Source organism: Polistes dominula, unplaced genomic scaffold (genome assembly GCF_049000335.1).
Source record: "Polistes dominula isolate Pdom_NZ unplaced genomic scaffold, Pdom_raw_medaka contig_49, whole genome shotgun sequence".
Lineage (NCBI taxonomy): Eukaryota > Metazoa > Arthropoda > Insecta > Hymenoptera > Vespidae > Polistes > Polistes dominula.
In genome coordinates, this window is record NW_028300914.1 from 2426191 (window position 1) to 2452872 (window position 26682).

General features: G+C 26.0%; 1 protein-coding gene across 5 annotated transcripts in view; it reads left to right on the top strand.

Annotated features, from left to right (window-relative positions):
• Positions 1–26682, top strand: part of LOC107066867 (TOX high mobility group box family member 4) — a 265278-nt gene that overhangs the window by 136685 nt on the left and 101911 nt on the right. Inside the window, exon 1 of one of the 5 annotated variants that reach the window (XM_015321886.2) lies at positions 22405–23131. The exons of the other annotated variants lie outside the window; for them this stretch is intronic. The gene's annotated coding sequence lies outside the window, so the exon portion shown is untranslated. Of the gene's footprint in view, positions 1–22404; positions 23132–26682 lie in introns of those variants that run through there. 5 annotated transcript variants of the gene reach the window in all.

Consider the following 26682-nt stretch of genomic DNA (forward strand, 5'->3'; position numbering starts at 1 on the left):
CATTTTTCTAACAAAACCGCATACAACGTATGTTCATAGTATCCTAATGTTTATATAAAAATTAAAAACAATACAAACAAACAATGAATAAAACAATAATTTGCAAAACAAAAACAAAATAAACAAAGCAAAAACAAAGATGAATTATATTATAGGAAGAATAATGAAGTTTGGAAAGAGTATGGTAAAACAAACGAAAAATTCTCAAACACGGCAGGTAGTGTGTAATGATAGTCCCTACGATCTTCGATCGAGAAAGTAAAGAAAAAAAAAAAACAACAAAATACAGAAAAAGAGAAAGAGAGAGAGAGAGAGAGAAAGATAGAAGAAGATGCAGTGCACGTTGCTTCATCGAACAGACCTCATACTTACGTTATTATCTCTGGGTTCTGAGTAGAAGAAGAAAACGTAATCTCCTTCTCATTACTTCTAATTTTATATTATTTGTATTCTCTCCTTTCTTCTTACTCTCCCACCCTTTTTACTGTTCAATACCACCCCACACCCCACCTCCTTTCTTCTTCTTCTTCTTCTTCTTATCTTTCTTCTCTTTCTTTTACCCCTACCCTTTCTTTTTAACCTTCTACTTCATTTCCTTCTTCTTTTTCCCCCAATTCTTTTCTTTTTCCCCATAAAATTTCATTCTCATTGCTATCGGTATTTATAATACCATGAAATATCAAGGAAATTATTTTTTGGTTCTATTTGTTTTTTATTTTTTTTTTTTATTTTTTCTAACGAAATGGGTTGAACCCAAAAGCGTCGAGTTAACGCTTTCTATTTCTAAGGTTTCTATTTGCTTTCGATTTGTTGGTAGAAATTTGACCACGAAATACCAAACTGAATCCTTTTAATTTCTATATGTTTTTCTTTTCTTTTTTTTTTTTTTTTTGAATATCGATAACTTCACATCGATAGTTTTTTGATTATCGATAGGAGTTTTTAATCTTTGAGACAAAAGGAGGTTGTTGCAGGTTTTTTTTATTTCTCGATTTGGTTGTTCCATGATTGATAGATTTTTTTCGAATTAATTTGATGATAAGAATATTTGATGTAATAAAAATATACACACACACACACACACACAGAGAGATACATGCAGACAGAAAATAAATATAATATGTATATACATATATAAATGATTATCATATTTTGTATTTTGTATTTTTCTTTTTTTTCTTCTTTCTCTCTTTCTCTCTCTCTCTCTCTCTCTTTCTCATCGAAGATATAATTCTCAAAGCGATTATATCGAGAAATTACAGAGATTACACGATACTCGATACTATCCACAGGTCGTTAGCATTGTTGTAAGGCTGAGTAATCTCGTTCCCGCGATAGAACCAACGTAATGAAGTATAATGACGTTGCATGAGTATTACGAAACATGTAAAATGCGTTTAAGCAAAAGAGAGTAAGAGAAAAATAGTTAAAAGAATAGAAAAATTAAAAAAAGGAAATAAGTAAACAAGAAAAAAGTTAAGTTAAACGAAAGAAATGAAATGAAACGAAACAATAGAACATAATCGAAAAAATAAGTAATAAATAAAATATAAATTAAAATTAAATTAAAGGTAAAAATGAAATAAGTAAACAAGAAAAAAGTAAAGTTAAACGAAAGAAATGAAATGAAACGAAACAATAGAACATAATAGAAAAAATAAGTAATAAATATTAACAAAAATTACGATAAAATTATAGAGAAATCAATTTTCAAAAATATTCTAAATTATAATTTGAAATACACATATTAAGAAAATATATTAATAAATATATTGTAAATTATAAATTAAGAATTCAAAAAAATATATTACAAATTATATATATATATATAAAAAAACATAGGAGTAATAGGTAATAAATAATAAGATAGAAAAATAATAAAATAGTAAATAGAAAATAGATAATAAATAATAAAAAAAATTAAGATAAAATTATAGAAAGATAAATTTTCAAAAATATTCTTAATTATAATTTAAAATACACATATTAACAAAAGATATTAATAAATGTATTCTAAATTATAAATTCATAATTAAAAAAATATTATAAATTAAATATATATATATATAAAAAAACATAGGAGTAATAGGTAATAAATAATTAAACAAATTAAGATAAAATTATAGAAAAATAAATTTTCAAAAATATTCTTAATTATAATTTAAAATACACATATTAACAAAATATATTAATAAATGTATTCCAAATTATAAATTAAGCATTCAAAAAAATAATTTAAATTAAATACCAAAAAACATAAGAAAATAATAACAAAAGAAAAAAACATAAGTAATAAATAATAAACAATAAATAATAAAATGACACGAAAGAAATTAAAGTAGATAAAGAAAGAGAGATAGAGAGAATGAATGAAAGGGTTAGATGAGTTTTTAATAGGAAAGAAAAGTTTACTTGTCCTCCGATCGAAGGGTCCACGAGTACTAGTAATAGTAGTAGCAGTAGTGTAGTAGTAGTAGTAGTAGTAGTAATAGGTACAAGGGAAGAGAAGGAAGAAGAAGTGGAAAAAAGGGATGGTTAGGGTAAGGGTAGGAGCTACTGATGAGGAGAGGTGGGGAGAGGAGAGGGGGGGATGGTACTTTGGGTTGAGTTGAAGCAAGGGAGGACGAGACACGAAACAGGGCGTCGATAAATCGAAAGAGACAGAAAGGTAGAGTGTGGGTAAGAGAGAATGTGACAGAATGAGAGAGAAAATGAGATTGAGAGAGAGAGAGAGAGAGAGAGAGAGAGAGAGAGAGAGTAAAGGTTTGCTGTAACGTTGATCTCTGCATTCACGACACGTCGATAAATCTCCAAGTGATCGACGTATCGTACACATACACACACATACACACATATACATGACGTATAATGTCTACAAAGAGGCGTGGTTACTGTAAAGAAAGAAAGAGAGAGAGAGAGAGAGAGAGAGAGAGAGAGAGAGAAAGAGGGTTACTTGAATTTATAATACCTATCCAATAGATAAACCACTTTGTATTCATCAATTTGATCATTTTCTTGAATCTTATAATATCGATTAATTTTATACTTGAAATTGCAAATTTAATATAATTTTTGACTATCTTTAGTAAAGTAAAATAATAATAAACTATCATTTTATTGTATGCTGTAATTGTGTTCTTTTAATTTTTCTTAATTTTTTTTTTTCATGTTTTTTTTTTTATATATATATATATTTTTCACTAAATTTTTAATATATAAAAATATGAGAGGACAGGTTAGACAAGTTTTTCTCGTTTGATATTTAAGAATGAGTTGAAAAGTTTTGAGCTTTATGAGTTTTTGTTTTCTTTTCTTCACTCAAAAATCTTTTTTTTTTTTTTTATTAAATAACTCAGATGTAAAATAAAATATCAATATTTAATGTGTAACATAATCGATTCGTTTTACATAGTTTGCTATTATTTATATAAAGTCAAAGTTCACACACACATAGTTTGTAATCAAATTAAACACGTGATAGACAGAAATGATGGTAGGAAAGAATTTTGTTAATATGGTTGTCCTTTAAGATAATTGCAAAAAGATAGTTCCATTATGTTTTTTATTTTTTTTTTTTTTTTCATTCTTTTTTCCTCATTATTTATTAATATCCTATCATCGTCAACCAATTTACGTGGAGTAGTTGTTAAACGGGTATATAATATACAAAGTTCAAAGTTCACAGTTTTATTATAGATTTTTGTTTTAAAAGTATAGTTTAGATATAATGCAGTATATTTATTTATGTAGTATATAAATAGTCATTTAAGATGGGTATTATATTATAGTAAATATTTCTTCTGCCATATAGGATGATATGTACAACTGTCAGAGGTTACTATTACTTGCTATGCACAGCAGCATAGTTTGCAAGTTAGGAATGGGGGAAAGAGGAGAACGGGGGAGTTCTCTTCTTTGTTGAGAAGATATTAATACCTGACTTAAGTGCTTTTGTTATTTTATTATTACTATATACAAGAAAGAATTGATTAAATTCTTTAATTGTTTATTGCAATTTAACCAATTAAATGCGTTCGATGTGTATACACTTTACTGCGATGCGTTTGACTTGTATACTTCGTCTTGTCAAATAAACAAAAATTACCATTCATTATAAAAACTCGAAATCTCAATAAAATGTAATAAGAATATTATTTAGTAGTATGTTTTCCATTTATATTACCAATACGAGCTCTATGTATTTTATTTATATTTATTTAATTTATTTGCATTTATAAGATGTGCACGTTTGTTCAAAAAAAAAAAAAAAAAAAATGGAACTCGCAAAGGAAACAAGGTTTTGGTTGTACGACCTGTGAAATCGCACTTTACGTAGTATAGTACCGTGCTTTGAAACATATCACACATACATAGTTTGAAATGTTGTTGTTAACTTTTTGTTAGTTTTTATTTGACTTTGAATAAGAATGTAATCTTTCCTCGTTTTTTCGTAAAATGTATAATAATACCATTTGGCCTGCGTTCGACGTGTATACACGTCGTTGCTTGTTTTTCATTCCGTACTCTGTAGTGATCATTTGAAACTAAATTCCACAGTCAACTGATTAAAAACAATTAACACACAAAATATAATTTTAACTCATTCATTATTATTTTAACTATGAAATGTCTGATTAACTCGTATTATTTACACATCATAATCAGACATTTCATATTTAATGATCTAATAATTCTATTCGTAAGTAAACAAAAGAAATTTCTATGAATTATTGAAATATATATATATATATATATTATATAAATATTAATTATATCATGAGATAAAATGAAACTTAACGTTTATTATTACTATCCTTAAATGGTTTTAAGAGAGAAAATTTCAATGAATAATAGGTTGGATTTACGTTTAGTTCGAATACGAGAGACAATGAGAGATGTTTAGACGAGCAAACGATTTAATTGAAGCTCTACAAAAGCCGGGTGTGATGTTAAGAGTAGGGTGAGTTGTATAGAACACTGTATACGCGTGCGCACATATACATACACACATACATAATATATATACACAGTTTCACACCCATACCCACTTTAGCGACCTCCTAATCCTGGGCTTGTTTAGAGCACAAGCTTAAGTTATCCAAACTAGTTAAGTCCAAGAGTTAAGTTGGTATACTTGGATGCATTCTGCAAATCGAAGTAACTCGTTGCTTCTCTTTCTATTTCTATTTAACTCACTCTCTCATATGAATACACATGTATATATGTATATATATGTATGTATGTATGTATGTATGTATTCCTCTTTCGGCAGAGGAACAACCGGTTTTCATCTCGTCCCTTTTACTCTTCAACCCCTTCCTTCCCCCACTCACATCTCTCCCCACTTTATTTTCCCTTTGTGTCCTTAACGTTCCTTTTCATTCTTTTTATGGTGTTTTTTTATTTTTTTTATTCTGTTCTTTTCTTTTCTTTTCTTTACTTCTTTTTTGTTCTTTTTGTTCTTTTTGTTTATAGAGTTTTATTCGGTCTCTTAGCGAATCGAGATAGGGGGAATATCGATACGAATCAATTATTTCGAGATGTATAATATTTTAATAATATTGGCTGGTGGAATAAATAATGTAGAAGAATTGATAAGTAGTATATAATTTAAATTGAAATATTTTATGTTTAATGGTATTTCTTGTAAGATATATTTTTCATTGTGTAATTATTGAAATATATTACGAAATTACATATTATTAAACATATTATGAAAAATATTTTTTCTAATATTTTTTTCTATTCTTGAATATTTAATTAAAAAAAAAACAATATGATAAAATAATTATTTATTTGTTTAAAAATTATTCTATTAAAACTATATTATATTTTAGATAAATAATAATTTTAATAAAAAAATTGATATCACCTTTTTCGGTAATAAATATTCAAAGTAATTCATTAAATATAATATTCTCTATAATAATTAATTACATATATGTATATTTATATTATTATTTTATATATTATACATATAATATATTACATAATATATAATGTATATAATATTACAATATTATAATTATATTATTATTATGAATAAAATCTTTAATACTTTATTTAAAAAATTTTTCAAATTTTTTTAAATTATTTTTTTTTAATTTTTATTAAATTTGTAAATTAATAATGTTATAATTAATTATTATAGAGATTATATTTTTAATTAATTACTCTTAGAATATTAATTACTCAAACAGATGATATATAATAAAATTTTATATTAGAATTATTATTTTCATCTAAAATAATACAATTTTATCATTTAATTTTAAACAAATAAATAATTAGTTAATTATATTATTTTTTTTTTAATTAAATATTTAACAATACAATTATTATAAAATATTGTTCTTTTTTCTGTTTTAATATTTGATAGCAATGGGGTATTTAACTCTGAGATTATAAGGAAATAATTATGTTACTATTATTATTATTATTATTATTATTATTATTGTTGTTATTGTTATTATTATATCCTAAAGGAATATTAAAGTAAACGACGTACAATAAGTTTGAAACTTAGTATCCTGACCTAAAGACTATTCATAAATTGCAAAATAATTAACAAAGTCTTAAGAAAAGATAGAAATGGGAACAGGTAGGAGGGAGGTGGAGTTGGGAGGGAGGAGGAGTTGGGAGGGAAGGAAGGAAAGGAGTAAAAAGAAAGAATTAAAGATTAAAACTTAAGTTCGTAGTTGAAAGTTTGAAAATAATTGTTACAAAGGAATTTTAAATTAGATGTATGTGTGTTTTATGTAATCAACGTCGAGATTAAACAATTTTATAATTAATGTTTATACGTATTATATATCTCGTGCTTTTTCATATTCTCAGTCAAAGTTTTAATATAAAAAAAAAAAAAAAAAAAATCTTAAAAAGATAAAAAACCAATAAAACAAAAAAACACACACACAGAAATAATTCAACTCGTATATATTGGAGAGAGTGAACAAAAAAATTGTAATTTTTATCATGAAATTTGGATTATTCTATTTATCAATAAAATAATAATTTTGTGAAATTTCGAAAAAAATAAAACAAAATAAAATATTATAGACTGAGAGCCCATGAATCCCAGACCTTCGTTGCCCTTTGCCAGGGGTTGCCACGATGTTAAGTGTCTAGCAATGAATGACGTGATTTTTAATAATATTCTGAAGGTAGTACCAAAAAATTACACTTTATTATTTGATGAATTTAAATCGGTATTTTATACACCTTTAGTACTGTTTACCTGCCAAAGCCACGGTAACCCAAACTTCATAATGGTCCATCGTTCTTACCTGTGTTGGGAGCATGCGCTGACAAACTTTCAGCTTTTATAAAAAAACGAAGGTCTGGGGTTCAAGGGCTCTTAGACTATTACAAAATAACCTTCTACATTATTAATTTTAAATATATATAAAAAAAATATCAAATATTTCGAATGTTTCAATCAGTTGATAAACATGTAATATCTATGCAATCAAGTTATTTATTATATTAAATTTTATATATAAAGTTTTAAAACTTTATATATACTTTTATATAACTTTATTTATATATAAGTTAATACACTCTCTATATTATTATACTAATAATAGTATATATATATATATATATATATATATATATAATTAGATAATAAAATAAAAATAAATACGTTTAAATAAAAACGTTAATAATATATTAATTATTATATTTTAATATATTAATATATTAAGTATATTGTCAAGGGGAACGAACATGTAGGGGGGACCTTCGGGGTAAACACCCTAAAAGGGGTATACCTGAAATAAACTTCTTATCTTATCTTATCTTATTAATATATTAATTATATAAATTAAATATAAAATATTTAATATATTAATAATATTTATTATATATTATTATATTATATATATAGTATTAATATATATTAATTATAATATATTAATACTATTATATACTATTGAGTTATAGTATAAATTTTATATATAAAGTTATTTAACATAAATAAAATATAAAAATATAACAATAAAATATATAATAACCCTTTTATCGTATAATTAAATAAATTATCTTATTATAAAATATAAATATAAAATATAAAAAAAAAAGAAAATAACTTTAATTTAAAAATATACAACAGTGTTATTTATTATTTTGATATAAGATATCAAACATTTTTCTCTTTATCGATAAAACATATATAAATGTATATGTGTGTGTGTATAAGTATTATTCATACAACTATAAAATTGAAAATATATTTTCAAATAAAAAATTACTTAACTTATATTAAATATATAAATCGTGATATTAAATATTCCAACTTATCGATCAAACTCAATGCTACATTTCGTTGAAATTACTTTGTGAAATTTTAATCGAATAAAATCAAGAAAAATAATGTTTACAAAGACAAAAACATAGAGAAAAAAAGAAAAAGAAAAAGAAAAATACATTAATTAAACAAATTTAATAAATACATAAATTAAACATTCTGTCATTTTACCAAAATTCTCTTCTCGTTCGTTGGAAACGAACAAAAATACAAAGAAAAAAAAAACAAAGTGGGAACAGTGCGGTGTGGAATGGGAAGATGAAACGAAAAGGGTTAAAAATAAATAAATAAATAAATAAATAAATAAAAAAAAAGAACAAAAGATAAAAGGGTTATATCTAAACGAATTCATTCGTAAAGAAAAGGGGACAGAGAAGAAGAACTTTTAAAAACTGGTTCTATGATCGGCAGTTTAAAATAAAAAAAAAGGGAATACAAAGAAGAATGTTCGTGATTCGTTTAAATGGATGGAAGGGGGAGAAAGAAGAAATGTAGAAGAAAGGATAAGGTGAAGGAGAAGGATAACGAATACTAATACTAATACATATTTCGCATAAAACACGACAAATATATGATTACGATTATTACTAGGAATTTATTATGATTATGGTCTTACGACTATGTCTGCTATGACTATGATATTACGACGATTTAAAACGATTCAATTTATTCTTCGTTTTAATTACAGTTTAAAGTAATATAACGTTTAAAATATAGAACACTTATGATTAAGACTTATTACTTTGAACTATCTTCTAATACGACGTAGAATAAGAAGAAGAAAAAGAAGAAGAAGAAGAAGAAGTAGAAGATGAAGCATCAACTTTATCTAATCTTCTTGTTAATTTTCAACAAGTGCACTCGAATAATTTAGTTCTATCGTTATACTCTTTAACAAATAGAACTAAGAAAGATAGAAAATTCAAAAGATAGAAAGAGAAAGAATGTATATATATATATTTATATATGTATGTATGTATAGATGTATGTATGTGTATGTATAAGAGAGAAATAGAATGAATCATATATATATATAATAGAAAAGGATAAATATGTAAAAAGATATAACGTGTTTGAAAAAGATAAAGAAAGATTATATTAAATTCCTCTCAAATAATGTTTCTAACTTTTTCTTATTAAATATTACACGCTCCAGGAGATACAATTTTTTATTTATTTTTTATTTAATAATAAATTTGTTTTTCTTTTTTACTTACTTTTTTTTAATATAAACATTCTATATAAAGTAAGGAGTAATAGAAAAAAAAGATATTATTATTATTAAATAAATATATATATATTAATACATTATTAGTATTATTATATAAATATTTATATATATAATTTTATTTTACATTATTTTTATTATATAAATTATTATATATAATATTATATATAATATTTATATTTATATTATATAATTTTATATATATTATTATATTAAATAATATATATTATATTATATATTTTTTATATTATATAATAATATTATATATATATATATATGATGGAGGGGGAGTATTTTAAAATATAAAATAAAATTGGTGTTTGGTATTTGGTGCATTTATATAAAAAAAATATATACATACATACATCTTATTTCTATATATAATAAAATATAATATAATATAAATTTATATATATATATATACATATATGCTTAGATATTTACGTGTTTTTCATGTCTGAACAATCTTGAACCTGTTATCCGAGGTCGCAAAGTGCTTTTATCACGATTCTTCCTTTCTTATCGTTTCGAAAACCTCTTCTACCACCCCCCCCCTTTCTCCTTCACCCTTTTTACCCTTCTCACCCTTTTTCTTGTCTCTCTCTCTTTCTCTTGCTACTTCTTCTTCTTCTTGTTCTTTCTCTTCTTCTTCTTCTTCTTCTTTTAATATCTTTTTTCTTCTTTCATCTACATTTATCTATTTCTCCCTTTTCTTTACTTTCCTTCTGTAACTCCTCCTCCCTTCTCAACCTCACCAATTTCATCTCTCTTTCCTTCTCTTATAAAGATATTTATTTCTTCTCTTTTTATCAAACCAACAAGTGGACAAACTAATCTCGAATTCTTTAGAACGGCAACTAAACTTGTGTATGTGTGTGTATGTGTTTTTTTTTTTTTTTTTTTTTTTTTTTTAAAGTGATCACTATACTCATTATCTAACGTAATAATTCAATCGTTACAATGAAATGTTAAAAGGAATTTAATTGAAAAACTTGTTTTTCTGATCTTTATACCCTTTTTTCTTTTCTTTCTTTCTTTCTACTCTCTCTCTCTCTCTCTCTTTCTCTTTTATATAATTGTAAGAAAGAAAAAGTATTATATATAAGAAACCAAAGTTAAAATAGACAACTAATATTAGAATAAAGTTTCTTTCTCATTTTATTATTTATTCAAATAAAAATAAATAATATTACTCTTTTATCTTCTTTCACAAATCTTTTTATCTTTTTATCTATATATAATTCTATTTTTATTTATATTTAATTCAACGTTATTTAAGATTTTTCTAAGAAAACTTCTTTACCTTACTTCAATTTCTTCGACGTTTAACAAAAAAAAAAAAAAAAAAAAACACAAAAAAAAAGAGGAACTTTAAATAAATGAGATAATTAAAGATGAAAAGAATGAAAGAGAATAAAAGAGACTGAGAGAGAGAGAAAAAAAAAAGTATGAATGATGGAAGGAAGGTAGGAAGAAAGGTAAAAAGGAAGTAATGAAATAGAAAAAAAAAAAATAATAAAAAAACACACAAAAAAAGGAGTAAGATAAGAAATAAACGAGACGAAGAATCAATGCATTTAATCGATCTAACTCGAGTTCAATTAAGATCCAAAAGAGAGATCTTCCCAAGGCATACGATCAATTAAGATTATCTATTTACCAGCCTCTCTCTCTCTCTCTCTCTCTCTCTCTTTCTCTAGTCATTTATATATATATATATCTTCTTCTGTATAATATCGATTAGACGATTAGGATATACGGGATCGACTTAAAATGAAGAAGAAGAAGAAGAAGAAGGAGAAAAAAAAATTAGAAACTTGAGAAGAGTGAGAGAACCTTCTCAACAAACTATAATAAATCTAAATGAAAATGAAATAGGTTCGAATAAGTTGATACTCCTTCCTCTTTCCGTCCCTCCCACCCCCACCTCCACCTTTTTTTTGTATGTTTCATATTATAAAACGAAGTTGTTGAACTCACGTTGTTGATTGTATTAGTAATAGTTGTAATCGTCGTTGTAACACTCGTCGTTGTCGTTGTCATAGTCGTCATAGTTGTGTGTTCGTTGTGTCTTTGTATAATTATATTATGGTTTCGTCGATGTTATGTTTTTACTAGTGTTCGTGTTCGTGTATATATATATATATAAATATGTATAATAGTTTTGTAGAAGCAAAACTCGCGCTTGATACCCGTTAACCGATAAAATGAAATAGATTGTATCGTAATACAAAGCGCTCTTTATTGCAACACGCTCGCAGTAAATTATGAAAGTTTCTCTCCGTGCTCTCATTACTTCCTTTGATTGTGCAAGAAACGACAGAAAAGAGATTTCTTTTTTTTTTTTTTTTAATTTTAATTTTAATTTTATTATTATTATTATTATGTGTTATTATTATTATGTGTTATTTTTATGAATAATAAAATAAGATATATGGTTAGGTGTTTGTATAAGTAATGAAGAAAAGGAAAACACAAAGTATAAACACATTTTAAATGTCTGACGAGATTCTAATGTAAATTGGTTAATTATTTATATGATTGTTATTATTAATTTTTATTTATTTGTAATTATTTTTAAGTATTTCAATGATTTATTTATTTTTTCAATTATTTAGGTATTTTGAATTATATTCACATTAATAATTATTTATTTATATTATTTTTCATTATTGTAATATTTTTAGGGATTTTAATATTCGATTTTTTTTATTTTTAATTATTTAGATATTTTTAATTATTTTAATTTTTTTTTTATTTTTTTTTTAGTTATATTATTTTATTTTTTAATTCTTTTTTTTAATTATAAATTATTAATTTAATTAAATTTTATTATTAATAATCTAATTGTGAATATTTTCTTATTTTTAACTATTTGAATATTTTTAATTATTTTCTAGAAACTAATACGATCGATCATATAAAAAAAAAAAACTAAAACATATATAATACATACGTGTATCTATAGAAATTATATCGCAATAAAAAGAAAGATTGTATATATAGATATATAAATCATAATGATGATAATGAAAATAATGATGATTATGACGATGATATCATTTAGCTAAATAAGTCAGTTGAAAAAAATTATTCTCATATATTATACTATCTTTACTACAATACTATACTACTATTCCTACTTACTCCTCCTCCTACTACTACTACTACTACTACTACTACTATTACTATTACTACTACTACTAATACTGTTGTTGCTAATTAGTAGCAATCCGAACGTACATTCCAAGCGATTAACTTCTATCGCGAAACTCTTGTAACGTAGCCAAGAGAAGTACACTTCGTAAAGTCTCGTCTTCCTCAAACCAACCAACCAACGAACCAACCAACGAACCAACCAACCAACCAACCAACCAACCCCTACACAGCCCACCCCCCTCAATTTTACCCTTCTTCGCGTTTCCCTCTCTTTCTCCCCCTTCTCAATGTTCACATAGTAGTTCTTTCGTATCTCGTTTCGCGTTTCATTATTATCCTCTCGATTTAACTAACATTGCCGTGTTTCGTTGATTACTACGACCGATATATAAACGCGTTTAGTTGAAAATGAAATAATTTGGTGATTTTTTTCTATTTTTTTTTTTTTTTTTTTTTTTATTAAAATATTCCATCCTATTCATCAATATTTAATCTCTCTGTTTAAAACGTACAAGTCTGTTGGATACTTTTTTTTTTTTTGTTATCAAAGGATAGAGTTGAGGGGTAGGAAGGGAGGGTGTGTGCTGTTCACCTCTCGTTGTTTTTTTTTTTTTTTAGAATTTTTTTCTCTTTTTTTTTTTTTTTTTTTAGAATTTTTATCAAACAAAATTTGGTACGTTGAGTAATGAAAAATTCATAATACCCCTCTTCCTTCCCCTCTACCCCACCCACCCTACGTGCTCGTCTATGAGTTATTTTATTTTATGTTTCTTTCTTTCATTCTTTTTTGCGTTATATATATTTTTTTTCATCTATCTCCTCCTCCTCCTCCTCTTTCTACCCCTCTCCCCTACTCCCCTCTTTCCCCCATTCACCCCCGTTCTTTTTTTTTACCAAGAGGTAATTTATCAAACAAAATTTCTCTACGTGGTTTAATGAAAAATTTAATTCTCCCCTGTTTTCTCTCTCTCTCTCTCTCTCTCTCTCTCTCTCTCTCTCTCTCACACACAGTCGGTGTGTATGTGTGTTCGTGTGTGTGTGTTTTTTTTCACATATATATATATATATATACATGTATATTTGTTAGATTACGTTTATTAATATACATGCATGCGTAATTCTTCGACTACGTGCATGGGGATTTCAATTAAAATTCGAGATATTTATATATGTACAATTTTTTATTATTATTATTATTATTATTATTATTATTTTTATTATTATTATTATTCATCTCAATTCGCGAATATGAATGTAACATTCACAAGCGAATGTAATGAACACAACATTCCTTTATTCATCTTCTTTCTTTTTTCTCTTTTTCTTCTTCTTCTTCTTCTTCTTCTTCTTCTTGTTTTTTTTTTATCTTTCTGTTTTTATTATTGCAAAAAAAAAAAAAAAAGAAAAATAAAGAGAAAAAGAGAGAGAGAGAGAGAGAAGTTTAATCGATTTGTTATTCATCGTTTTCTATTTGTGATTCTTTAACCATGCTATTATCGTCCCACGCTCTCGAATGAATAACGCATAAATGAGTTTTAGTTTTACAATAGAATAAAAAAAAATTAAAAAAAAAATAGAGAGAGATAAAAAATTGAACAGATAAATGTTAAAAGAATAAAAAAAAAATATATATATATATATATAATCGAGAAATAGAAAGAGACAAAAAGAGAAAGAGAAAGAGAAAGAGATAGATAACGTTTACAAAAATGTTATTTCAATCAAATGTCTCTCTATTTGTACGTTCTTTCATTCGTCATTATCGTGATCACGTTGTTAAATAATTGAATAAAAAGATACATATATATATATATATATATATATATATATATATATATATATGTATATGTGTGTGTATACATAGATGTCAAGTAAAATAAACTCACTTGCTCGAATTAGTAACGCAGTTTGACTCATACGAATGAGTGAGTCATCATATGTGTATATATATGTATAATGTATAATGTATGTATATATATATATAGTATCTATCAATAATTGTTTATATATATATAATAAACGTATTCGTTAATTGCATTTTAAAGAAAGTGTTCCTTGAGTGTAACAAATATGATGATAACATTTAAAATGATAATAATTAACTTATTAACAAAAGTTTGAAATGATTTTTGACTGGTTGACTTACTTATTCACACACACACACACACAAACACATACAATGTTGTTTTTTACAAATTAATAATAAAAATAATAATAATAATAATAATAATAATAATAGTGATAATAATAATGAAAAGAGGTTTTTAACGTTACTACGATTTTCGATGTTACCTCTGGTTTGTTAAAAAGCAACAGGTTGAATTGCGGTCGCTTATTAAAGGTACCTTCCTCTTTGTGTCACGTGTTACAACCAATATATATATGTCTGTGTGTGTGTGTGTGGATTTTTGCAACGAGATCATTGGTAATTATCGATATAACATTTTCTAACATTAATGTATATTTTTAATAAATAATCTTCTTATCTTCCAAGTTGTTTATTTTTTTTTTTAATGTTCTTAAATACACACATGATCAGTATTTTTGGATGAAAAAAAAAAACAAAATAATACGTAAGAAATAAAATTTCGATATTATCGATAAAAATTAATTAAAGAATTATTAATAATAATTTATTTTTATTTTGTTTATTTTTTCTTTATTTCGATAAGTGTACACACTTGTTTTTAATAAATTATTATTCAGAATTATATACATATATATATCTACGTAAGTAAATACATATGGTGGACGAGTAAATATCTTCGGGGGGAAAATATTGACATATTGATAAAAAAAAAAAAAGAAAAAAAAATTATATTATCAGTAAAGTGACTTAGAAAATTACGAATAATAATGACTATTTGTTTTTTGATAAATATCCATATTGCTTATATATTATTAGTGAATTATTATACGTCATGGTTGTTTATTCAATTACGTAACTTTAACAGCTATATATATGTATAATTATCTCTTGAATAAATTATTTTATGCCTTAAAAAAAAAAAAAATTAATTAAAATCATTTAGAATGAAATGTGTATTATTAAAAAAATTACAAATAAAAAGAAGATAATTTTTTAAGAAATTATTTATAGGTTTCTTAATGGAATTATCGCGTTTTTATTATTATTATTATTATTATTATATTTAATATTACACACCTAACTGGAAAAAGAAAATATTGATTTATTGATATCTAGGGGGAAAAAAAGACATATTAAAAAAAAAAGTCATATTAAAAATTAAAATGATTCATAGGATCGTGAATAATAAAGATTATTTATTTATTGATAAGTGTAGATAATGTGTCCTTATTGAGTTAGTCTTTCGTTATCGCGTTATGTATACTTACATAAATACAACATATACATTGGGTGTCTCAGTTGAAACGGAACACAAATACAATAAATTTTCTATATTTTTAAATGGTATGAAAAATATTTAACATTAACAATAAGACATATATACTTTGATTGCATTATAAACAAAATTTATATAGTAAATATAATAAATAATATAATAAAAATTGCAAGGTCTTTTTTTATAAATTTTTGTTAAGATACTCAATATTTTTTATAAGAATATTTTTCAAAAATTATATTTTTTTAAATTAAAATTTTTTAATTATTTATTTAATTAAATATATAATACAATAAAGTAATATAATTTATAATTAATATAACATAATTTATTAAATTAATAAAAAATATTAAATTTGTAAAATTATATTTTTATAAAAAAAATGTGATAATTTTAATAATTATAAATAATTATTAAAAAATAAATAAAATATTGTTATTGATCATCTCCTTTAATTGCACAAGTTGGGACACCTTGTATAAATAAATAAATGTTGGTTTTTTACGCCAATGTGTTAAGTGATTCCTACGCTTATGAAAACTCGACTATAGTCATCAATTTTTTTATCATTTTTATTTTTATTTTTATTTTTATTTTTATTTTCATTCGTCATCTTCTTCTTCATCTTATTCTTCTTTTTCTTGTTGCGTGTGTGTGTTTTTTTTTTATTAATTTTTATTCCTTTTGTTGGTACATTACAACGCGAATGAGTTCATTGATGCGAGACGCGTGATGTAAACCCAAACAGGGCGTGACATCACGAAAACATCCTTTCCACGAGTTCTTCTTCAATCGACGACTCTCTTTCTCCCATTTTTCGATTATATGTATATTCATATATATATGAGAAAGAGAAGAACACATACACATACACACACATGTGTGTAGATCCTCGAAAAGTTGAACAATCCACGCATTGTGTTCGCACGTGCTTCGCAGGAGAAGTTCGTTTCAATCTGGAGAGAGAGTTCGATGCTCTCTTTGAAAAACTTTTTTTTTTATATATATTATTTTTTTATTTTTTTTTATTTTCTATGTCTTTTTTCTTTCCTCAATTTTTTTTTTTTTTTGGTACTTTATATTTTTAAATTAGCCCGAACTATTCATAATTTATCAGAGTATTTATCAAAGTATTTCTTGATAACTCTTTGTTCGATAAATAAAATGTAAATTTGTAATACGAGAAGGAATTGGTCGTAAAAATTAATTTCAATCAGAAATTATTTCGAAATTATTTTGATTTTTTTTTTGTCTTTTTTTTTTTATTCGTAATATAAAATTGTGCAAAGTGTTTCACGATTATATAAATTCTTATCGTAATACGAACAAAAAATTACAAAATGGTAAGAATTATTCTTGGAATAATAATTAATCGATAAATTGAAAAAGAAAATATATATAAAAAAGAAGTAATTTTACGATTTATTTTATAATACCACAAATATATAAATTTGATTTTTAATAGATCATTAAAACTAAAATTAAATAGTAGAAGATAATAATAGATAAATTATCAAAACGAATTATTTTTATCAATTTTTCGATATTAGTTCTCATGGTGAATTTAAATTACCTAACACAATTTCTCAATCTAAATAAAATATAAAAAATTAATTATTTTACCAACATTTTTAATTACTAAATAAAATAATTAATAATTAAAAGGTAAATTTTTTTAATAAAATAATAATTTTTGCATAATCATATTAAATATAACATCTAACATCAAAATTAAATATAAAATCCATGGTGAATTAAATTACCTGATACATTTGATTTATATAATGAAAATATAAAAAATTAATTATTTTACCAACATTTTTAATAAATAAATGAATTAATTAATAATTAATAAGTAAATATTTTTAATAAAATAATAATTTTTATATAATCACATTAAATATAACATCTAACATCAAAATTAAATATAAAATCCATGTTGAATTGAATTACCTGATACAATTCCTCAGTCTAATTAAAAAAAAAACAAAAATAGAAAATTAATTAATTTACAAACTTTTTAAATTAACAAATAAATTAATTAATAATTATTATAATCCCCATTAAATACAATAATCTAACATTTAAATTAAATATAAAATTTCATTCGCTTATTTAATCAACTAGTTCAATAATTTTCGTATTAATCAAAAATTCACCCCTCCCCCCAAAAAAAGGAAATCAAATTAAAAGAAAAAAAATATCAAAGAATGGATAAAATAAAGGTAATACTAAAATTGAAAGAAAAGAAAAGAAAATTAAAAAAAAAAAAAAAAGAAGGAAAAGTAAAGAAGAAAGAGATTCGAATCGATGGAATCTGTGCAAAGTGTCCCACTCGTGGAACAAGACGAAAGTGATCGATAATAAAGGGGCTTTTAAAGGGGGCCGATCGTTAAACGTTACGCCACTATATTTCTCTCTCTCTCTCTCTCTCTCTCTGTCTCTCTCTCTTCCTTTCTTTCTTTCTCTCTTTCTCTCTCTCTCTCTTTTTCTTTTCGCGCGTGCCTAACAAGAGAGTTCACTTTCCATACTGTCTCTCACTCGCTTTCTCCACTATCGTATGTATAACACTATTTCATTTCATTTTATTTCATTTCATTTCATTTCATTTCATTTCATTTCAGTTCATTTCATTTCATTTCATTTCATTTTATTTGATTTCATACCTAACTCACATCAGTCGTAGTTGTCGTAGTTGTCGTCGTAGTTGTGTCGTGTCTGTTTTATTATGAAATAGTTATTACATAGTAGAATCGATTACTCTCCTTTTTCTTTATCTCTTTTTTCTTTAAATCGAATTAACTTTTATCTTTGTATTTATTTTTATCTCTATCCCCTTTTTTCCTATTTCGATCTATTAAAAAAAAAAGAAAAGAGTGTTCTAAATTCCTCTTGAGTTTTGAAATATCACAGTAAAAGATAAAACTAAATATATATATATATATATATATATATATATATATATATATATTTTTTTTTCATTGTCAAATTGAAAAAAAGAGAACCGTGATTGTTAGATAAATAAATTATTAGAAAGACGAAGAAAGAATAGTTATTACATCCTAAATCCCATTTTATTTTTCTTTCTTTCTTTCATTTCTTTCTTTTCTACAATTCAATTACATTTCTTTTTTACATTTCGAGAAAAACTTTTATTTTTTTTTTTTTTCGATTGAAAAGAGCTCTGAGGTTTTTTTTGAATTTGAAATAAGTTTTAAAATAAAAAAAAAAATAAAAAAAATACATGAAAGTATTAAAGAGGTACCACAAAAGTAATCAAAATTTCTACGATGATTACACTCACATTTAATTTGTGTCAATGACAAATTTCAATGAATTGAACAATTTCCTTTTAACACAAATAATGTTAAAAAATGATGAACAAAATCATTTCTTAATTAACATTGACAATTTCATTAATAAATGAATGTTATTAGCAAGTAAAGACAAATTTTGATTACTTTTGAGTCCCCCTAATATATTTCTGATATTAATGTAGATAGATATATACAATAGACATATAGATAGATAGATAGATAGATAGTGTATAGAGAGAGAGAGAGAGAGAGAGAGAGAATTTTAGTGGGTATTACAGATAAATGAGATTACATTGTACATAAACTGTTAACGATATGCTTTCAATGGTCAAACGATAGGTACCTATTGAACAGCCGCCAATAACCAATGAGTATCTTTCGCTTTGGTATTCGCATAATATGCAAAGTGGCTTGCTCGGAAACACCGAATAAACGCGACATAAACTATCTTCGATCGCGATTATACGCTAAAACTATACATACACACACAGACACACACACACACAAACACACATTACATATATATATATAAATTTCAGTATTTCAGTTAATATTTTCGATTTGTCAAAACCGAACTTTTCACCGACAGAATAGAAAAAAATTCAATCAAATTTCTGTACCCGTTATTAATAAACACAAATACATTTTTTAGTTAGTCCTATAACAATAGAGAAATCTATCTAAATGTATATACATATTCTTATGCATATTTGTACGTATTTGCATTCATATACATATATATATATATATATATAATAATGTGTGCGTATCTGCATATAGACACAAATTTACATCTATCTATCTATCTATCTATCTTTCTCTTTCTATATATATATATATATAGATATAATATATGTGTATGTATATCTATTATAGATAGAATACATTGTCGTAGAGGAGGGAACATATAATCTCCGTTATCTTTCCTGCTTCGTTGCAACTACGGCTGGTTCTTTCAATATACATAAGTGCAATTGGAATGCCTCTGAAATTAAAGGCACCTTTCACAGAAAGGTAACGGCTCTTTATGAACCTTATGCCAACCACCCTCATACCCCCGCGCTCAGCGTTGTCCTACTTTTCTACAATATCCGAGAAGGAGGAGGAGGAGGAGGAGGAGGAGGAGGAGGAGGAGGAGGTAGAAGAAGAGGAGGGGGAGGTAGAGTTCGTGTGTTAGTGCATGCGCTGCACATAACATTGCTAAAGCTCCTTCTTCACGAAGGCCAACTTATATATATATTTATGTATGTGTGTGTACATCGATGTTCAAAAAGTTAGTTCTCTTCGAAATATTTTCACCCCGATCCCCCTTCCCATTCTTTATTAATTTATTTCAAAAGTATAATATAAGGATTTATTAAATTTTCAATTTCAAATATCATTGTAATCGAAAAGTATAAATGAGAAAGAAAAGTGTGAGAGAGAGAGAGAGAAAGAAAGAGAGAAAGATAAAGATAAAGATAAAGAGAAACTGAAAGGTTTATGATATCTCTATAGCCTTTAAAAATCGTATCGCATACAAGATAAACCTTGCTCGAACGACGTTCAAGCAAGCGTGGTATTAATAATGAAACATGACTAATCTCTCCCTCCATCCATGACTCTCTTTTTTTCTCTTCTCCCCCTCCTTACCACTCTCTCTCTCTCTCTCTCTCTCTCTCTCTCTCTCTCTCTGACACTCTTTCTCTCTTTCTTTCTTTTTCTCTTTTCATGTTAGTAGTCTCCCCCACTTTTTCGTTATTTCTCTCTCTCTTTCTCTCTCTCTCTTTTTCTATTTTCTTCTTCCCCCTTTTCTCTTCTCTCTCTTTTACATTCCCACTTCTCCTTATCTGGGCCAACAGATGTAGGCATTATATGTATATACACGCAATCCCCGAGTATTTCTAAAACAAACTGGACTCTTGAGTGATAAATAAACGGGGCCATATTTAATGTTATCGCTCGGGGATCTCGTAAAACGTCGCCAAGCGTGGCCCACACCACCATTGTATATTTCCTTCAACTTCTTCTTCTTCTTCTTCCTTATTTTCTCATCCCTTGTTTATTCTTTACTTTCTTTCATTTTAACTCACCCTTCTCCTACTCCCCGTTATTTGGGACAAGTGCAAGAGATTTTGAAAATGTGCCTAATACAATTTTTTCTTTTTTTTGGGGGGGGGGGAATTTTTCGATGTAATATAATCTTTTAGGGTAACACCTCTGACAAAACGTGTGAAAAAAAAAAGGGAAGAGAAAAACACACCCCTCTGACTGACTGGTTTGTTGAGATAATGTTTTGCCCCTTGAGTATTTCTTCTCTCGATATATCACACCACACGTTGTGTTCCATTACGGGCGGTTTTCACTCAGCACGTTAACCTTCGTCCGGACTCTCTTCTCATGAATTACGAATTGAGACGTAAATACCTTACCTATCCTATTTATCTATGTATGTATGTATGTATTTACCGATTCGACGATAAACGATCTCTCGCTCTTGCTCTCTTTTACGAGCACCTTTGAAGGAAGGAAGTCGACACGCTAAGCGAACATAGAGATACCAAGATTACACGTCTGGTGCTTTTAAATCCATTAGGTTCATAAGTGGAAATATACATACTTATGTATGTAAGTTTAGTATTTAATTTACGTTAAAATAACTAAGAAAACCTTTTTATCAGTTTCATTACTTTTTTCCCTGAAATATTAATTCTCTTAAATATACGTTGAGAAATATTAGAAAGAAGAGAAAAGATGATTAAGATGAAGAAGAAGAAAAATTTACACGATTTGTTATAAGGAAAAGAAAAATATAAAAAAAAATAATCAGACAGGGGTGCAATACCTTTCGTTGCAGCACTGAGAGAGTTATCCCCTCCCTTCCACCAGTCGTGCTTCACCCCACCTAGAAGTCTCTTCTCCTCTGCCCCGCTACGTTCCTAATGCAACGAACAGCCGTGGCGTGGCGCTGCCGAGTTCTCCCACCACTCTAAGCAACAGCGCGCGCCGCCAACCCCCCACCAGCGACAACCGCCAGTCTGCGCTCCACTGCTCATTCTCGCGTCGGACGTCGTGAGTGTTTTGCGTACTTTCTTACGTTATCGCGACTAACCTCGAACTCGAGCGTGTCGTCCTAACCTCATATAAAACATAATATATATTATTTGTTTTATCGATATAAAAACGTCGATATATATATTTTTATTGGCAAATAATAGTGATAGAACGGTTTGTGAAAAAATAGTTTCGATACAATATCGTATTCTATTTTTTATATTCGTGTGATTTGTATTATTATTATAATCATTATTATTAATATTCGTATTAATTATTCTTAATATAATTACAAATAATTATTATTATTATTATTACTAATAGTAATATTAATAATATTTCTCAAGTGTATTCGTGAGTACGGGATAAAGTGTGACAAAAACTGTACGAATAGAAAAATCGTATCTCGATCATAACGGATTAATAAGAGAAGTAAAAAAAGAGAAAGAAAGAAGAAAGTTCGGAGCACCGAATGAAACGCGTGTCTCTAATTAAAATTTTCTTCTTTTTTGTAATTCATTAGTGCGTAATATAAATTTATCTCTAATTTAACGTTAGAGGTTAATTTCATCTTTGACAAAACGAAAGAGTTTAGATAAAAGTGTTGTCGTCGTCGTACGTCTCGTAAGTTCGTTTTAAACGCGGTGCGTGTACCGGAAAGCGACACGTGTTCTTCATCGATAAACTGGATTTCATTTCTTCGAGTTATCTCTCCTTACCGGTAAGTTTAATATTACCAACCCTTATTTTATTTTAATACTTTATCTGTTTTTTCTTTATCTCCTTTGTAAAAAATAATCATCGAATTGATATAAATCAAAAAAGCAATGCATTATGGATGCAAAATCCAATTTGAATTTACATCGAAAAAGGCGGGATTTTGTTTTTTCAATTCAAATACTTTTTTTTTTCCTTTTCCTAAACCTCTTTTTTTATTTTCAATATTATGTGAATAGTGTACACTCGTGACATATATTGTGTTGGTGTCAACTTGTGGCAGTTTTATAGCAGTGTGTTGATGAGGGATGGTTGTGTGATGGTAGTGGTGCTGGTGGTGATGGTTGTGTGGGGTGGTGTGTGATGGTGTGATGGCGTGGATGCCGGTAAGGTTGTGTGATAGTAGTGAGTGATAAAAGTAAAGAAGTTCGTAAGGATAGTAATAACTATGATAATAGTGATTTTAATCCAGTATCGAGGATAATAACAGTTGAAACGAACTTCATAGTATAATTAGAATTTTTTTAATTAATTCTACGTTCACATTTTCTCTATGATTTTCTTTTATTAATATTTCAAATGATCTTTTTAGTTTCTCTCTTGTTTTACTATGTAACTAGTGATTTGCCATCTTGCCCGCCTTCCGTGGCGCCATCTCCCAAACGCCGTTAGTAACTTGCCGACTTAAAAAAAGAAAAAGATAGAAAAAGTGTGAGATAGATAGAGAGAGAGAGGAATATACGTGTAAAATAAAAAAAAATAAAAAAATAAAAAAATAGAACAAAAATTTAGAAACAGTTTATAGACGGTGTAGGAAAAAGTCATTGAGAGTTTGATTTAGAACAAACAAACATAAACGAATATAGAATTTATTTATTCTAACGAAAATCTTTTCGTGAAATTCATTGGATTTATTATTTTTAGAATTATTTGTTTCTCTTCATCTTTTTTTTGGTTTTTTTTTTTTTCCTATTCAAATTTGTTTTGCAAATGTTGTACGTTGTACGGCTAGAGCTTTACCTTTTAGAAAGGGTTTAGGGAGAGATAAAAAAAAAGAATGGCCGGATAATAAGTTAATTTATAAATAATAAAATTAATTACTTTCTTTTCTATTGAACTTTATTTATTCTAGTGTAAATTAACACATTCGCGGTTGACATCTTTTTGAGTACCGACAAAAATTATGACATTATTTAAATATTATATTGAAATAATTAATTATATAATTTAATATATAAAAATGTTATTTTTTATTAAATTTTTCCAATTTGAAATATGACGTGAAAATCACGTCAACGGTGTGCTAATGTGTTAATATTTTGTTTCAATATTTTTTAAATTTCATATCTACTTTTTTTTTTTTTTAACAGCTAATTAAAATAACGTCAAAATTACAAAATTATATTTGTATCTCAAATATTCTCCTCTATCTAATACTTTTTGTGAGAAATAAATTAGTTACATTTTCATCATATAAAATAGTATGTAAACATCCCTATGAAATGGTTAATATTCGTATATTAGGGTAGTCGAATATTAGGGTATTCAAATAATGAGGGTGCGGATATGGGGGAAGACTCTCATATTTCAAATTAGAAATGTAATATTATATATATATATATGAAATATTTAATTTTTATAATTATTCTTTTCTTAAAAACACACATAACAAAAAATCATTTAATTAAAATTATCGAGGTCATGAGAAAGAATATTTTATGCAGCATATTTTTTATTGTATTAATATAGTTAAATTAGTTTGCTAGTTAGTTCGTTCATTGCTTCGTTCGTTCGTTCGTTCGTTCGTTCAGTTCGGTTCGGTTCGGTTCGTCATTGAAATTGAATTACAAATCCATTTCCTCTCTTGTTTCTCTCTGGTAACACATTAATCGCATTACCTTCGTCGAAATAGCCTACGACACGACAAGAAGCATTCGTCGAGGTATTAGAAAGCTGACGATGATGTTTATTGTCGACTATATAAACGTTACAACGAATTATAGTGTATCGTCGTAAATGAGCCCTTTTCCCCTCTTACCCCATTCATCATATACAACCCTTCTTTCTCATCCCTAAACACTACTATTATTATTACTCTGTTACTACTATCATTGCAACTTGCAATACCAACTGCTGTTGCTGTTGCTTGATTTCCCCTTTCTTTTGATTCCTTGTCCTACTACATGCAACACAATGTGTGCATGTTCATTTTACCTAGCCGAAGAGTTAATCGGAATTCTTCGTATTTATTCGAATGACTTGCAATTTGATAAGTTCATGCCCACAGAACAAACGCAACTATCAACACCCGGTGGTGAAGGTGGTGATGGTGGTGGTGATGATGGTGGTGCGTGTTCTTACGGAAACAACACGAATGCGTAACTCATTCGTTTCTTTTTATTTATTTCTTTTTATTGTTATTATTATTATTATTGGTAGGTTATTCTTGTTTTTGATTACCTGTTGTAGGTATTTTTACAAGCATTTTTTTATCACTCAAACACAATGGTTTGTATCGTTTCTCGTATTCACAGGTTTCATTGGTAAATTCATTTACATGAATGTTGTAAAAAAAAAAAAAAAAAAAAAAAAAAAACTTGTTTTTCTTTTTTTCATTTCGTTATTTGAAACCTTAACAACTCTATTTGTCTCTCTTCTATTTCTCTCTCTCTCTCTCTCTTTCTATGTATGTATATATACATATATATTTGCATGTTTAGCGTTATGTCGATAATATCAACCCGATAATTGATTTCCGACATTTTTATTTATTTTTTTTTTTTTATTTCTTTTATATTTTTCTACACTTCAGTTAATCAACGAAAATGACATTAACATTGCCATTCTTCGAACAAAAGATACCTTGTTTTCTTTGATTAATGTATTAATGTATGTTGCGATTTATAGAAATGCATATATATATATATATATATATATATATATATATATATATATATATATGTATATGCGGATCTGAGTCGTTAATTAGAAGAAAGAAAAAAGAAAATGATCAAACATAAGTCAGTGTCATAAATTTATCTTGACACGTGTTTGAAATTTAATTACTATAACGAAACTAATTATATTTATTATATTTTTAATTGGTATTCTTGATAAATGTGTTTACGTAACATTATAAAAAAAAATAATAAAAAAGAAGAAATTTATAAATGATTAAAAATAATAATTCGAAGATAAAATAAAATATCATCTGGTATTAATTTAATAAACTTTTAAATAAGTTCAAATAATTAAAAATAATAATTTGAAGACGAAATAAAATATCATCTACTGTTAATAATAATATTTCAAATAAATTTAAATGCGTTTGCTTGTAATAGTCATCAATTTTAAATAAATAAAATAAATTACCATCTACTATTAATAATATTTTTCAAATAAACTTCAAACACACACATTCCGTCATAATATTCATCAATTTTAAATAAATAAATAAAAAAAAATGTTAAATAAAATTTAAATAATATAAAAATAATATAAAATAAAATAAAATAAATTACCCATCTATTATTATTAATAATAATTTGTCAAATA